Raw genomic sequence first — 12,378 nt, forward strand, 5'->3', positions numbered from 1 at the left:
ACTAACGGCGAACCAGTCATTCACAGCACTGAGGGAGATGCAGTCAGTTCCATACCCCACCAAAATGGTCTGAGCGCTCTCTGCTTCTTCCTTGAACAGAGGCACAACCAGTTCCCATCCACCACCCACCCACCTCCGCCTGTCTGAACTTGTTCTCACATTGAATAACTTCTCCTTCAACTCCACTCGCTTCCTCCAAATAAAAGGTGTTGCTATGGGTTCCGCATGGGTCCTAGCTACGCCTGTCTTTTTGTGAGATATATCAAACATTCCTTGTTCCAGTCCTACTCAGGCCCCCTTCCCCAACTCTTTTTTCCAATACATTGATGATTGTATTGGTGCTGCTTCCTGTTCTTACCCTGAACTGGAAAACATCATCAACTTCGCTTCCTATTTCCACCCTTCTCTCAACTTCACATGGTCCATCTCCGATATTTCCCTTCCCTGCCTCGACTCTCTGTCTCCATCTCTGGGGATAGGCTGTCCACTAGTATTTATTATAAGCCCACTGACTCTCACGGCTACCTTGACTATACTTCCTCACACCCAGCCTCCTGTAAGGATTTCATTCCATTCTCCCAGTTTCTCCATCTCCAAAGCATCTGTTCTGATGATGCCACCTTCCACAACAGTGCCTCTGATATGTCTTCCTTTTCCTCAATCGAGGATTCCCCCGCACTGTGGTTGACAGGGCCCTCGACCGTGTCCAACCCATTTCCCGCAATTCTGCCCTCACCCCTTCTCCTCCCTCACAGAACAGTGAGTGGGTTCCCCTTGTCCTCACTTTCCACCCACTAGCCTCCACATCCTAAGGATCATCCTCTGCCATTTCTGCCACCTCCAGAGTGATGCCTCCACTAAACACATCTTCCCCTTCCTCTTCCCCTCCCCTGTAGGTATTCTGAAGTGACCATTCCCTCTGCAACACCCTGGTCCACTCCATCACCCCCGACACCTTGTCCCTTTCCCACGGCACCTTCCCATGCAATTGCAGGAGGTGCAATACCTGCCCTTTTACCTCCTCTCTCCTCACCATCCAAGGTACTAAACACTCCTTCAAGGTAACGCAGTGATTTACTTCTTTCAATTTGGTATACTATATTCACTACTTACAGTGCGGTCTCTACATTGGGGAGGACCAAACGCAGATTGGGTGACCGCTTTGAACAACATCTCTACTCAGTCCGCAAGCATCATCCCAACCTGCTGGTTGCTTACCATTTTAATTCTCCACTTTGTTCCCATGCCCACATTTCTGTCCTCGGCCTGCTACAGTGTTCGTGAACATCAACGCAAGCTCGAGGAACAGCACCTCATCTTCCAATTTGGCACACTACAGCCTTCTGAACTCAATAATGAGTTCAGTAATTTCAGTCCATGAGCCCCATCATATTTTGTTTCTTTATTATTTTTATTTTATACATATATATACACACACACACACGACCACTACTCCACAGGTCACAGCATATTAGTAAAGTTCCCCACCTACTGGAAATCAGCCAAATTAAACACTTTATCTATCCCTGCTCTTCCGCCCCCCGCCCACCCGCCCAAAACCAGGTTTCTTTAAAACAACAAAATTAACGATTTATTAATTCTGACACAGTATGTGGACAGGCCAACCAGGGGCGATGCCACATTGGATTTGGTACTGGGGAATGAACCCGGCCAGGTGTTCGATTTAGATGTCGGTGAGCACTTTGGCGATAGTGATCACAATTCGGTTAGGTTTACCTTAGCGATGGGCAGGGACAGGTATATACCGCAGGGCAAGAATTATAGCTGGGGGAAAGGAAATTATGACGCGATTAGGCAAGATTTAGGATGTGTAGGATGGGGAAGGAAACTGCAGGGGATGGGCACAAACGAAATGTGGAGCTTATTCAAGGAGCAGCTAATGCGTGTCCTTGATAAGTATGTACCTGTCAGGCAGGGAGGAAGTTGTCGAGCGAGGGAGCCGTGGTTTACTCAAGAAGTTGAAGCGCTTGTCAAGAGGAAGAGGGCGGCTTATGTTAGGATGAGACGTGAAGGCTCAGTTAGGGCGCTTGAGAGTTACAAGCTAGCCAGGAAGGATCTAAAGGGAGGGCTAAGAAGAGCAAGGAGAGGACACGACAAGTTATTGGCGGATAGGATCAAAGAAAACCCTAAGGCTTTCTATAGGTATATCAGGAATAAAAGAATGATAAGAGTTAGAACAGGGCCAATCAAGGATAGTAGTGGGAAGTTGTGTGCGGAATCAGAGGAGATAGGGGAAGCGTTAAATGAATATTTTTCGTCAGTATTTACAGTAGAGAAAGAAAATGTTGCCGAGGAGATTACTGAGATACAGCCTACTAGGCTAGATGGGATTGAGATTCACAAGGAGGAGGTGTTAGCAATTTTGGAAAGAGTGAAAATAGATAAGTCCCCTGGGCCAGATGGGATTTATCCTAGGATTCTCTGGGAAGCCAGGGAGGAGATTGCAGAGCCGTTGTTGTTGATCTTTATGTCGTCATTGTCGACAGGAGTAGTGCTGGAGGACTGGAGGATAGCAAATGTTGTCCCCTTGTTCAAGAAGGGGAGTAGAGACAGCCCTGGTAATTATAGACCTGTGAGCCTTACTTCGGTTGTGGGTAAAATGTTGGAAAAGGTTATAAGAGATAGGATTTATAATCATCTTGAAAAGAATAAGTTCATTTGCGATAGTCAGCACGGTTTTGTGAAAGGTAGGTCGTGCCTCACAAACCTTATTGAGTTTTTCGAGAAGGTGACCAAACAGGTGGATGAGGGTAAAGCCGTGGATGTGGTGTATATGGATTTCAGTAAGGCGTTTGATAAGGTTCCCCACGGTAGGCTATTGCAGAAAATACGGAAGTATGGGGTTGAAGGTGATTTAGAGCTTTGGATCAGAAATTGGCTAGCTGAAAGAAGACAGAGGGTGGTGGTTGATGGCAAATGTTCATCCTGGAGTTTAGTTACTAGTGGTGTACCGCAAGGTTCTGTTTTGGGGCCACTGCTGTTAGTCATTTTTATAAATGACCTGGATGAGGGTGTAGAAGGGTGGGTTAGTAAATTTGCGGATGACACGAAGGTCGGTGGAGTTGTGGATAGTGTCGAAGGGTGTTGTAGGGTACAGAGGGACATAGATAGGCTGCAGAGCTGGGCTGAGAGATGGCAAATGGAGTTTAATGCGGAGAAGTGTGAGGTGATTCACTTTGGAAGGAGTAACAGCAATGCAGAGTACTGGGCTAATGGGAAGATTCTTGGTAGTGTAGATGAGCAGAGAGATCTTGGTGTCCAGGTACATAAGTCCCTGAAAGTTGCTACCCAGGTTAATAGGGCTGTTAAGAAGGCATATGGTGTGTTAGCTTTTATTAGTAGGGGGATCGAGTTTCAGAGCCACGAGGTCATGATGCAGCTGTACAAAACTCTGGTGAGGCCGCACCTTGAGTATTGCGTGCAGTTCTGGTCACCGCATTATAGGAAGGATGTGGAAGCTTTGGAAAGGGTGCAGAGGAGATTTACTAGGATGTTGCCTGGTATGGAAGGAAGGTCTTACGAGGAAAGGCTGAGGGACTTGGGGTTGTTTTCATTAGAGAGAAGGAGGAGGAGAGGTGACTTAATAGAGACATACAAGATAATCAGAGGGTTAGATAGGGTGGATAGTGAGAGTCTTTTTCCTCGGATGATGATGGCAAACACGAGGGGACATAGCTTTAAGTTGAGGGGTGAAAGATATAGGACAGATGTCAGAGGTAGTTTCTTTACGCAGAGAGTAGTAGGGGCGTGGAACGCCCTGCCTGCAACAGTAGTAGACTCGCCAACTTTAAGGGCATTTAAGTGGTCATTGGATAGACATATGGATGAAAATGGAATAGTGTAGGTCAGATGATCGGCGCAACATCGAGGGCCGAAGGGCCTGTACTGCGCTGTAATGTTCTAATGTTCTAATAAACTAAATCTTAAACAATAATAGGATAAATCAATATATATAAAAAGATGTTATAGCTTCTTATTCTTCATAACCCTCATGCACACACACACATTCAAAAACCGGTTAACTGGGGGAAAAGGCTTTTTGGTGGTCAACAGTTTCTTAGGAATAATAAAATAGTCGGTGCTCATGGTCTGGTAGGATATTTCTGGATTGGTGAGGTGTCCCAGCGTCAAATAGTTGGATGCCACTTGAAGTCTCTCCAGGCGAGTTTGATGAACAGTCTTTGGGTAGGCATTCAAGGCAATTTGCCTGCAGCAGGCATCACACAGATCTTTCAGCAAAAGGTGTAGCAACAGGTCTAGTTAAAGTTTCAAGTAGCAGTCGAGCAATAGAAGCTTTCTTGAGATTTTAGGATCTCTCAAGAAACACAGGAGTAACAGGAATCACTCTTGAGGCAGAACTTTTTCAGAGACTGGAGGCAATAGGAATTTGCTACCATGAACAATGCAGGGCTTCCTCTCAGCAAAGAAGCCTTTCTCCACAGAGAGCAGCAACTCATCTTTCTCTGGTCTTTTTCTCTCTCCACAGCCACAACTCAAATGTAGGATTCCTTTTTACAAGAAATGCAAGCCTTCTTTTCAGAAAGAGGTCTTTTATCTGGTCTACAAGAACAAAAACAGGTTCCAGCCAGTTTGTTCTCCCTCCTGCCTGCCCAGCACTGGTCTTTCACAAAGCCAAAAATGAAACTGAAACTCTCCAACAATCCAGTCATGTGACAGTCATTTCCCTCTGCTGAGTTGCTTGGAAACAGGTTGCCTTGCAGTCAGTATCCCACCCAGTTCAACATTCAATGTTCTCAGAAAAGTCCTTTTTTTCTCAGTCTTTGAAAACACAGAACTCCAGTTTTCTTTTCAAATACAAAGCACTTGTAACAACTCCACCCTTGGCAAAATGAAACAGCATTCCTGAATTCCTACATTACAATGTAAAACAGAAATTGAAAAAACATTTTAAACATATTTTTGCATTCATACCTATCATTCATTCTACTGGTAGTTAACACAATTTTCTTTGTACTCATGTAACTCAATAAGGTTAAATTCATGACAAAGCAACAGCAATAACATTGTTTTTTCCAAATTGTGCACAATCTTCAAATAATAAAGCTGTAATAATAAACTCCATATGAATATTCTAGCATTTCGGTTTTTAAATTTTCCCACAAAAATTATTCCCATCAGCCAATTGCAACCTTCCAACCATAGTCTCCCAATTGGTTCATGTGTTCCTTCCAAGTGTCCCTATAGACCAGTACCTCAGCAAGGTGAACAGCACTGTTAGGAACACTGGCCACTACTGGGTTCACTTGTCTCTGAAAAGTTTTTCGAGTATCCATTAAGCTGTGTGGTATCACTTGACACTGGAAAACCCGGTCCAGGGTAACAAAAACTGATTCTTCCTTAGGTTGGCCTGCTAAAGGAATTTGCCAGAGTCTGTAAGACACGTGGCACTGCCCACTCTGTCAATACAATCTTCTAAGCAAGGAATTGGGTAGGCGTTTACCTTCATTACTGCATTGACCTTTCTGTAGTATATGCAAGGTTGACCCATCAGATTTAGGCACAAACACTATTGATGAACTCCAGCTGCTTTGACTAGGTTCAATTAAGTTGTTTGCCAGCATGTATTGGATTTTGGCTTTTACTTGGGCCTGTTTGTCTGGACTTAAGCGGTAAGGATGTTGTTTATAGGAATAGATTCCCCTATATGGCTTACAAAAGAAATTAGGGATAGTATTAGATCCAAGGAGGAGAAATATGAAATGGCCAGAACAAGCAGCAAACCTGAGGATTGGGAGCAGTTTAGAATTCACAAAGGATGACAAAGGGATTGATTAAGAAGGGGTAAATAGAGTATGAGGGTAAGCTTGCAGAGAACATAAAAACTGACTGTAAAAGCTTCTATAAATACGTGGAGAGAAAAAGATTAGTGAAGACGAATGTGGGTCCCTTACAGTCAGAAACAGGGGAATTTATAATGGGGAACAAAGAATGGCAGACCAATTAAATACATACTTTGGTTCTGTCTTCACAAAGAAGGACACAAATTACCTCCCAGAAATGTTGCGGAACATAGGGTCTAGTGAGAAGGAGGAACTGCATGAAATCAGTATTAGTAGGGAAATGGTGTTAGGGAAATTGATGGGATTGAAGGCCGATAGATCCCCAGGGCCTGATAATCTACGTCCCAGAGTACTTGAGGAAGTGGCTGTAGAAATAATAGATGAATTGCTGGTCATTTTTCAAAATTCTATAGACTCTGGAACAGTTCCAACAGTTTGGAGGGTAGCTAATGTCACCCCAATATTTAAAAAAGGAGGTAGAGAGAAAACAGGGAATTATAGACCGGTTAGCCTGACATCAGTAGTGGGGAAAATGCTAGAGACCATTATAAAAGATGTAATAGCAGAGCACTTGGAAAACAATGACAGGATTGGACAACGTCAACATGGATTTACGAAAGGGAAATCGTGCTTGACAAATCTACTGGAATTTTTTGAGGATGTAACTAGTAGAATAAATAAGGGAGAACCAGTGGATGTGGTGTATTTGGACTTTCAGAAAGCTTTCAATAAGGTCCCACATAAGAGATTAGTGTGCAAAATTAAAGCACATGGGATTGGGGGTAAGGTACTGACATGGACAAGAACTGGTTGGCAGACAGGAAACAAAGAGTAGGAATAAATGGGTCTTTTTCCGAGTGGCAGGCAGTGATTAGTGGGGTACTGCAGGGATCAGTGCTAGGGCCCCAGCTATTCACAATATATATAAATGATATAGATGAGGGAATTAAATGTAATATATCCATGTTTGCAGACGACACAAAGCTGGGTGTGAGTGTGAGCTGTGAGGAGGATGCAGAGAAGCTCCAGTGTGATTTGGACAGGTTGAGTGAGTGGGCAAATACATGGCAGATGCAGTATAATGTGGATAAATGTGAGGTTATCCACTATGGTGGCAAAAACAGGAAGATAGATTATCTGAACGGCGATAGATGGGGAAAGGGGGAGGTGCAGCGAGACCTGGGTGTCCTTGTGCACCAGTCACTGAAAGTAAGCATGCAGGTGCAGCAGGCAGTTAAGAAGGCAAATGGTATGTTGGCCTTCATAGTGAGAGGATTTGAGTACAGGAGCAAGGATGTCTTGCTGCGATTATACAAGGCCTTGGTGAGACCACATCTGGAGTATTGTGTGCAGTTTTGGTCTCCTTATCTGAGGAAGGATGTTCTTGCCATGGAGGGAGTGCAGCGAAGGTTCACCAGACTGATTCCTGGGATGGCTGGACTGACGTATGAAGAGAGATTGGGTTGATTAGGTTTGTATATTCGCTAGAGTTTAGAAGAATGAGAGGGGATCTCATAGAAACCTACAAAATTCTAACAGGACTGGGCAGACTACGTGCAGGAAGGATGTTCCCGATGGCAGGGCAGTCCAGAACCAGGGTCACAATCTAAGGATAAGGGGTAAGCCATTTTGGACTGAGATGAGGAGGGATTTCTTCACCCAGAGAGTGGAATTCTCTACCACAGAAATCAGTTGATGTCAAATAATTAAGTATATTCAAAAAAGAGTTAGATATAGTTCTTAGGGCTAAAGGGATATGGGGAGAAAGTGGGAACAGGGTACTGAGTTTGGATGATCAGCCATGATCGTATTGAACGGCGGTGCAGGTTCGAAGGGCCGAATGGCCTACTCCTGCTATTTTTCTATGTTTCTATATCCACATTCTGTGTGGCTAAGGTTGTACATCCTGGCTTATCCCTACAGACTCTTTCAAATGCTGTGAGTAGCCTGGTTAGGTCTTCACGTTGTTCTGCATCTAAGTACAAAGTTGTCCAATTTTTCTAGCCATTCTGTATTAGCTAACCGGATAGTAGGAGGTTCAATCTGAGAATTGTTTAGGCCTCCTTCTGCCTCATCCTCACTATCCTTGTCCTTCTCAATAGTCATTACCTGACATACCTGTACTGGCTTATCCTCCTCCCTGCGATAATATTGCTTTAACATATTGATATGACACATCCGATTCCATTTCCGGTGATCAGGGGTGTCAATCAAATAATTTACCTTACCCACTTTTTTGACCATTTTATACGGACCACTGAACCGTGCTTTTAATGGTTCACTCTGTAAAGGTAATAATACTTGATCCCTTGGTTGAAAATTTCGGGTCTTTGCGTTCTTGTCTGCCCATTTTTTCATATTGGTCTTGGATGTTTTAAGGTATTCCTGAGCCACATTGCAAGCTTTCGTGAGCCTTTCCCTCACTTCTACCCTCAGCACCTTCCTTTCTGACCTGAGGAACACAGATAGTCTAGTACCGAAGATTCATTCCACTGTTCTAAAAACCTGTCTTTGATTAGTTTTAGAGGACCTCTTATTTCATGTCCTTAAACCAATTTGAAAGGACTAAAACCTGTAGACTCATTCAGTGAATCTCTAGTGACAAATAAAAGAAAGTCTATCCCTTTATCCCATTCATGGGGATATTCATGACAGTATGCTCTAATTATTATTTTGAGTGTTTGATGGTATCTTTCTAAAACTCCCTGAGTCTGTGGGTGATATGTTGAGTAACTGTTTGATACCCAAATTATCCATGACTTCTTGAAATATCTTGAGATGAAATTAGAACCTTAATCTAATTGAGCTTCAAGTGGTAATCCATATCTCATAAAGAATGGGGTTAACTTCTATGCTACTACTTTAGCAGTAATTGTCCTTAAAGGAATGGCCTCTGGCAATCGAGTAGCCATATCCATGATAGTGAGTATATATTGACGTCCTGCTTTTGTTTTTGGAAAGGGTCCTACACAGTCTACCAATACCCTACTAAATGGTTCCACAATAACTTGTATGGGAATTAGTGATGCCGGTTTTGTTTTAGGTTGCAGTTTTACCACCATTTGGCATGTCCTACAGAACTGCTTCATGTCCTTTGTAAGGCCAGGCCAGAAATAATGTTGACTTATACGTAACTTGGACTTCTGGATCCCCACATGTCCTGCTAGAGGCATGTCATGTGCTAACCTTAGTAATTCCTGGCGATATTTAATTGATACCACTACCTGTCGAACAACCATCCAGTCTTCATCCGCAGATCTCCAGTTCCTCCTCAGAACCACATCTTCAACATAATAGCCTTCTGGAATTCCTTTTGCCTCAGTTTCTGTCAGAGCCAACTGTGTTATTTTATGTAACTCTGGATCAGCTTGCTGTGCTGCAATTATAGAAGATTTGTTAAACATCTCATTTGAATTATCTAAATCCCAAGGAATGTTTTAGATACTCGGCTATCTGTTTGTAGTGCCAATTTTACCTCCGACAATGGAACTTGTTTAGCCATTGCTCGGGTTACTCCACATGCAGGAAATATTACTGGAATTTGTTCCTGTAATTGTTCTGTTTCTTTAACTTCACTTGGTTTCTCTGTGACTGCAGGAGAAACTGATACCTTTGCTCCAGCCAAATCATTCCCGAGGAGTAGGTCAATTCCCTCTACTGGCAAACCATGGACAACTCCCAGACATTAGGTCACACTCTAGGTGCACTCAATACGGGTATATACTCCCTGCCAATACATTTAACTAAATCTTTAGCATTCAGTGCACTCTCTGGTGGAAATGTTATGTCTTTTCCCAACAAAAGAGTTTGGGTTGCTCCTGTACCCTAAGTATAACGATAGGTCTTCCTGCCTCACTTTCAGGTATCTTATTCTCAACCTCTACACTCCCTTTAGTTTTTGTATCTGTTTGTACAGCTGCCGTTGAAGCTACAGCGTGATCTGCTGTACTCTCATTCAGATCCTCTTTCTCTGCATTAGCTGTGTGTACCCCAGCAAGTCCCATTGGGTTTTCCTCGCAACTTCCAGCATTCTGAACGAAGATGTACCACCCTGTGGCAGTGATAACACTTTGGCTTGTGGATCTCACTTCTACCCTCAGCGCCTTCCTTCTGGCCCGAGGAGGAGATCCTGGGGCATTCCCATCTGTTCCTTCTTGTCTCCAGCTACTTGCCTTCCTTTCACTCTCCCATTTTCTATCCCTCTCGGGTTTGTGGGGGTGACAGACAAATGTTTTTGGCTTATTCACAAGCTCAAACTCATCAGCGATTTCCACTGCTTGCCTCGCTTTTGAAATCTTCTGGTTCTCAACATGAGTTCTCACTACTGGTGGGATTGAATTATTAAACTCTTCGAAGAGAATCAATTCACTAAGGTTCTCATACGTAGCTTCCATATTTAATGCCCGTATCCAACGAACAAAATTAATTTTCTTTTCCCTCTCAAATTCTACTTAGGTCTGCCCAGCCAATCTCCAGAGGTTCCAAAACGTCTGTCAGTAAGCTTCAGGGACTAACTCATACACAGCGAGAATAGCTTTTTTTGCAGTAGCTTCTTCAGGAAGCCTGGCATAAACTTCTTGAGCTCTGCCTATCAACCTGCTTTGCATAAGCAGTGTCCAGCTTTCCTTTGGCCATTTCATTTGTTTGGCTATTTTTTCAAAAGAAATGAAAAATGCCTCTATGTCCCTCTCCTCAAACTTCAGGAGACCTTGTATACATTTAAATAGCATTTTGCTGAGTCCTGGGCTGAATTGAGATTCATCCTGACTAGAATTTTCCCTGGAGTCAAGATTACCCTCTGTCTTCGTTCCCATCTCTTTCAATTTAAATTCCCTTTCTTCTCTCTCACTTTCTCTCTGAAATTCAAGCCTAAGTGCAGAAGGTGTTAGTTTAGGCAGGCATCAAGATCGGCGCAGGCTTGGAGGGCCGAATGGCCTGTTCCTGTGCTGTACTGTTCTTTGTTCTAAGTTTTTCTAATGCTATTGCTGTTTTTCTTTTTTCTTGTCAAGTCTTCTTAATTCTATTTCTTTTTCCTGCTCAAGTTCTTTTGTTTCTAACTGAATTTTAGCCAATCCAACTGCATCACTCTCTGACTTTCATGATGTTCTGTAGTTCTGATGAAAGGTCACAGAAGTGTTAACTCTGCTTCTCTCTCCACAGATGCTGCCAGACCTGCTGAATATTTCCAGCACTTTTTGTTTTTGTTCTTTGGAAAGAAGTTGCCTTGCAATCTGTGCCCCACCCAGTTCAGCATTCAATGTTCTCAGAGAAGAATCCTTATTTTCTCAGTCTTTCAAAACACACAACTCCCAAGTTTAATTTTTAAAAACAAAGCACTTGTAATATATATATTTAATTAATTATTTACCATGATCTCGTCTTAAACTTATTTTTCATGTCTTTGCTTTCATACAGAGCTATTCATTATTCAGCCATTAGTACTCTGTCTGGACTTATGCTTTGAATTTCGCTACAACTATTTATACATACGAACATGTGAATTAGAAGCAGAAGTAGGCCATTTGGTCCTTCAAGCCTGCTCCATGATTCAATAAGTTCATGGCTGAACTGATTACTCCACATTTCCATCTAGGTAGGTGGTAGGGAAATATATAGGGACAGGTGGGGATGTGGTAGGAATATGGGAATGGTGTAGGATTAGTATAAATGGGTAGTTGATGGTCGGCACAGACTCGGTGGGCCGAAGGGCCTGTTTCAGCGCTGTATCTCTAAACTAAACTAAACTACCCCCGATAACCTTCCACTTCCTTGCTTATCAAGAATCTATCTACCTCTGCCTTAAAAATGTTCAAAGACTCTGCTTCTGCCGCCTTTTGAGGAAGAGAATTCCAAAGACTTCCGGCCCTCTGAGAGAAAAAATTTCTCCTCATCTCGAATAGGCAATCCCTTATTTTTAAACAGTGATCCCTAGTTCTAGATTCTCCCACAAGGGGAAGCATCCTTTCCATATCCACCCTGTCCAGACCCCTCAGGATCTTATATGTTTGCACTCCATTTGCATGCAGTTCCATGACATCTGTCATTTAATCTCTCCCCCTCCCCTTACACTTCCTCAAAGACTGTTACATTTCTAACTGTTGCCAGTTCTGATGAAGGGTTGCAGACCTGAACGTTAACTCTGTTTCTCTCTCCACATATGCTACCAGACCTGCTGAGTATTTCCAGCACTCCTGTTCTCACTTCGAAGGAAGATAGGCCTCTTCTACTTAATGTCTCCTCAAAGCACAATCATAGAATCAGACCAGAGAGCCTTTCTTGCACTCCTCAGGCAAGTATATCCAAAATTATATTAGTAAAATCCAGGTCTGAACTTTCCCAGAGGCTATATGTATTTGGATTTATGTATGAGTTATTTAAAAATTTCATCACAATCCGACCATTGTATTGCTTGTCACTAATTGGGGCTGCCAATGGCGGGGCTATTATCCAGCATTCCACGCGGTAGTGACTGTGCCCCATTCACTGCAGGAGCCCAGTGCGCAGACGCACTGCTGGCCTGTATCTGGAGCATGCGCCGTGTCACTGAGCGGAACCG

Source organism: Heterodontus francisci, chromosome 22 (assembly GCF_036365525.1).
Source record: "Heterodontus francisci isolate sHetFra1 chromosome 22, sHetFra1.hap1, whole genome shotgun sequence".
Classification (NCBI taxonomy): domain Eukaryota; kingdom Metazoa; phylum Chordata; class Chondrichthyes; order Heterodontiformes; family Heterodontidae; genus Heterodontus; species Heterodontus francisci.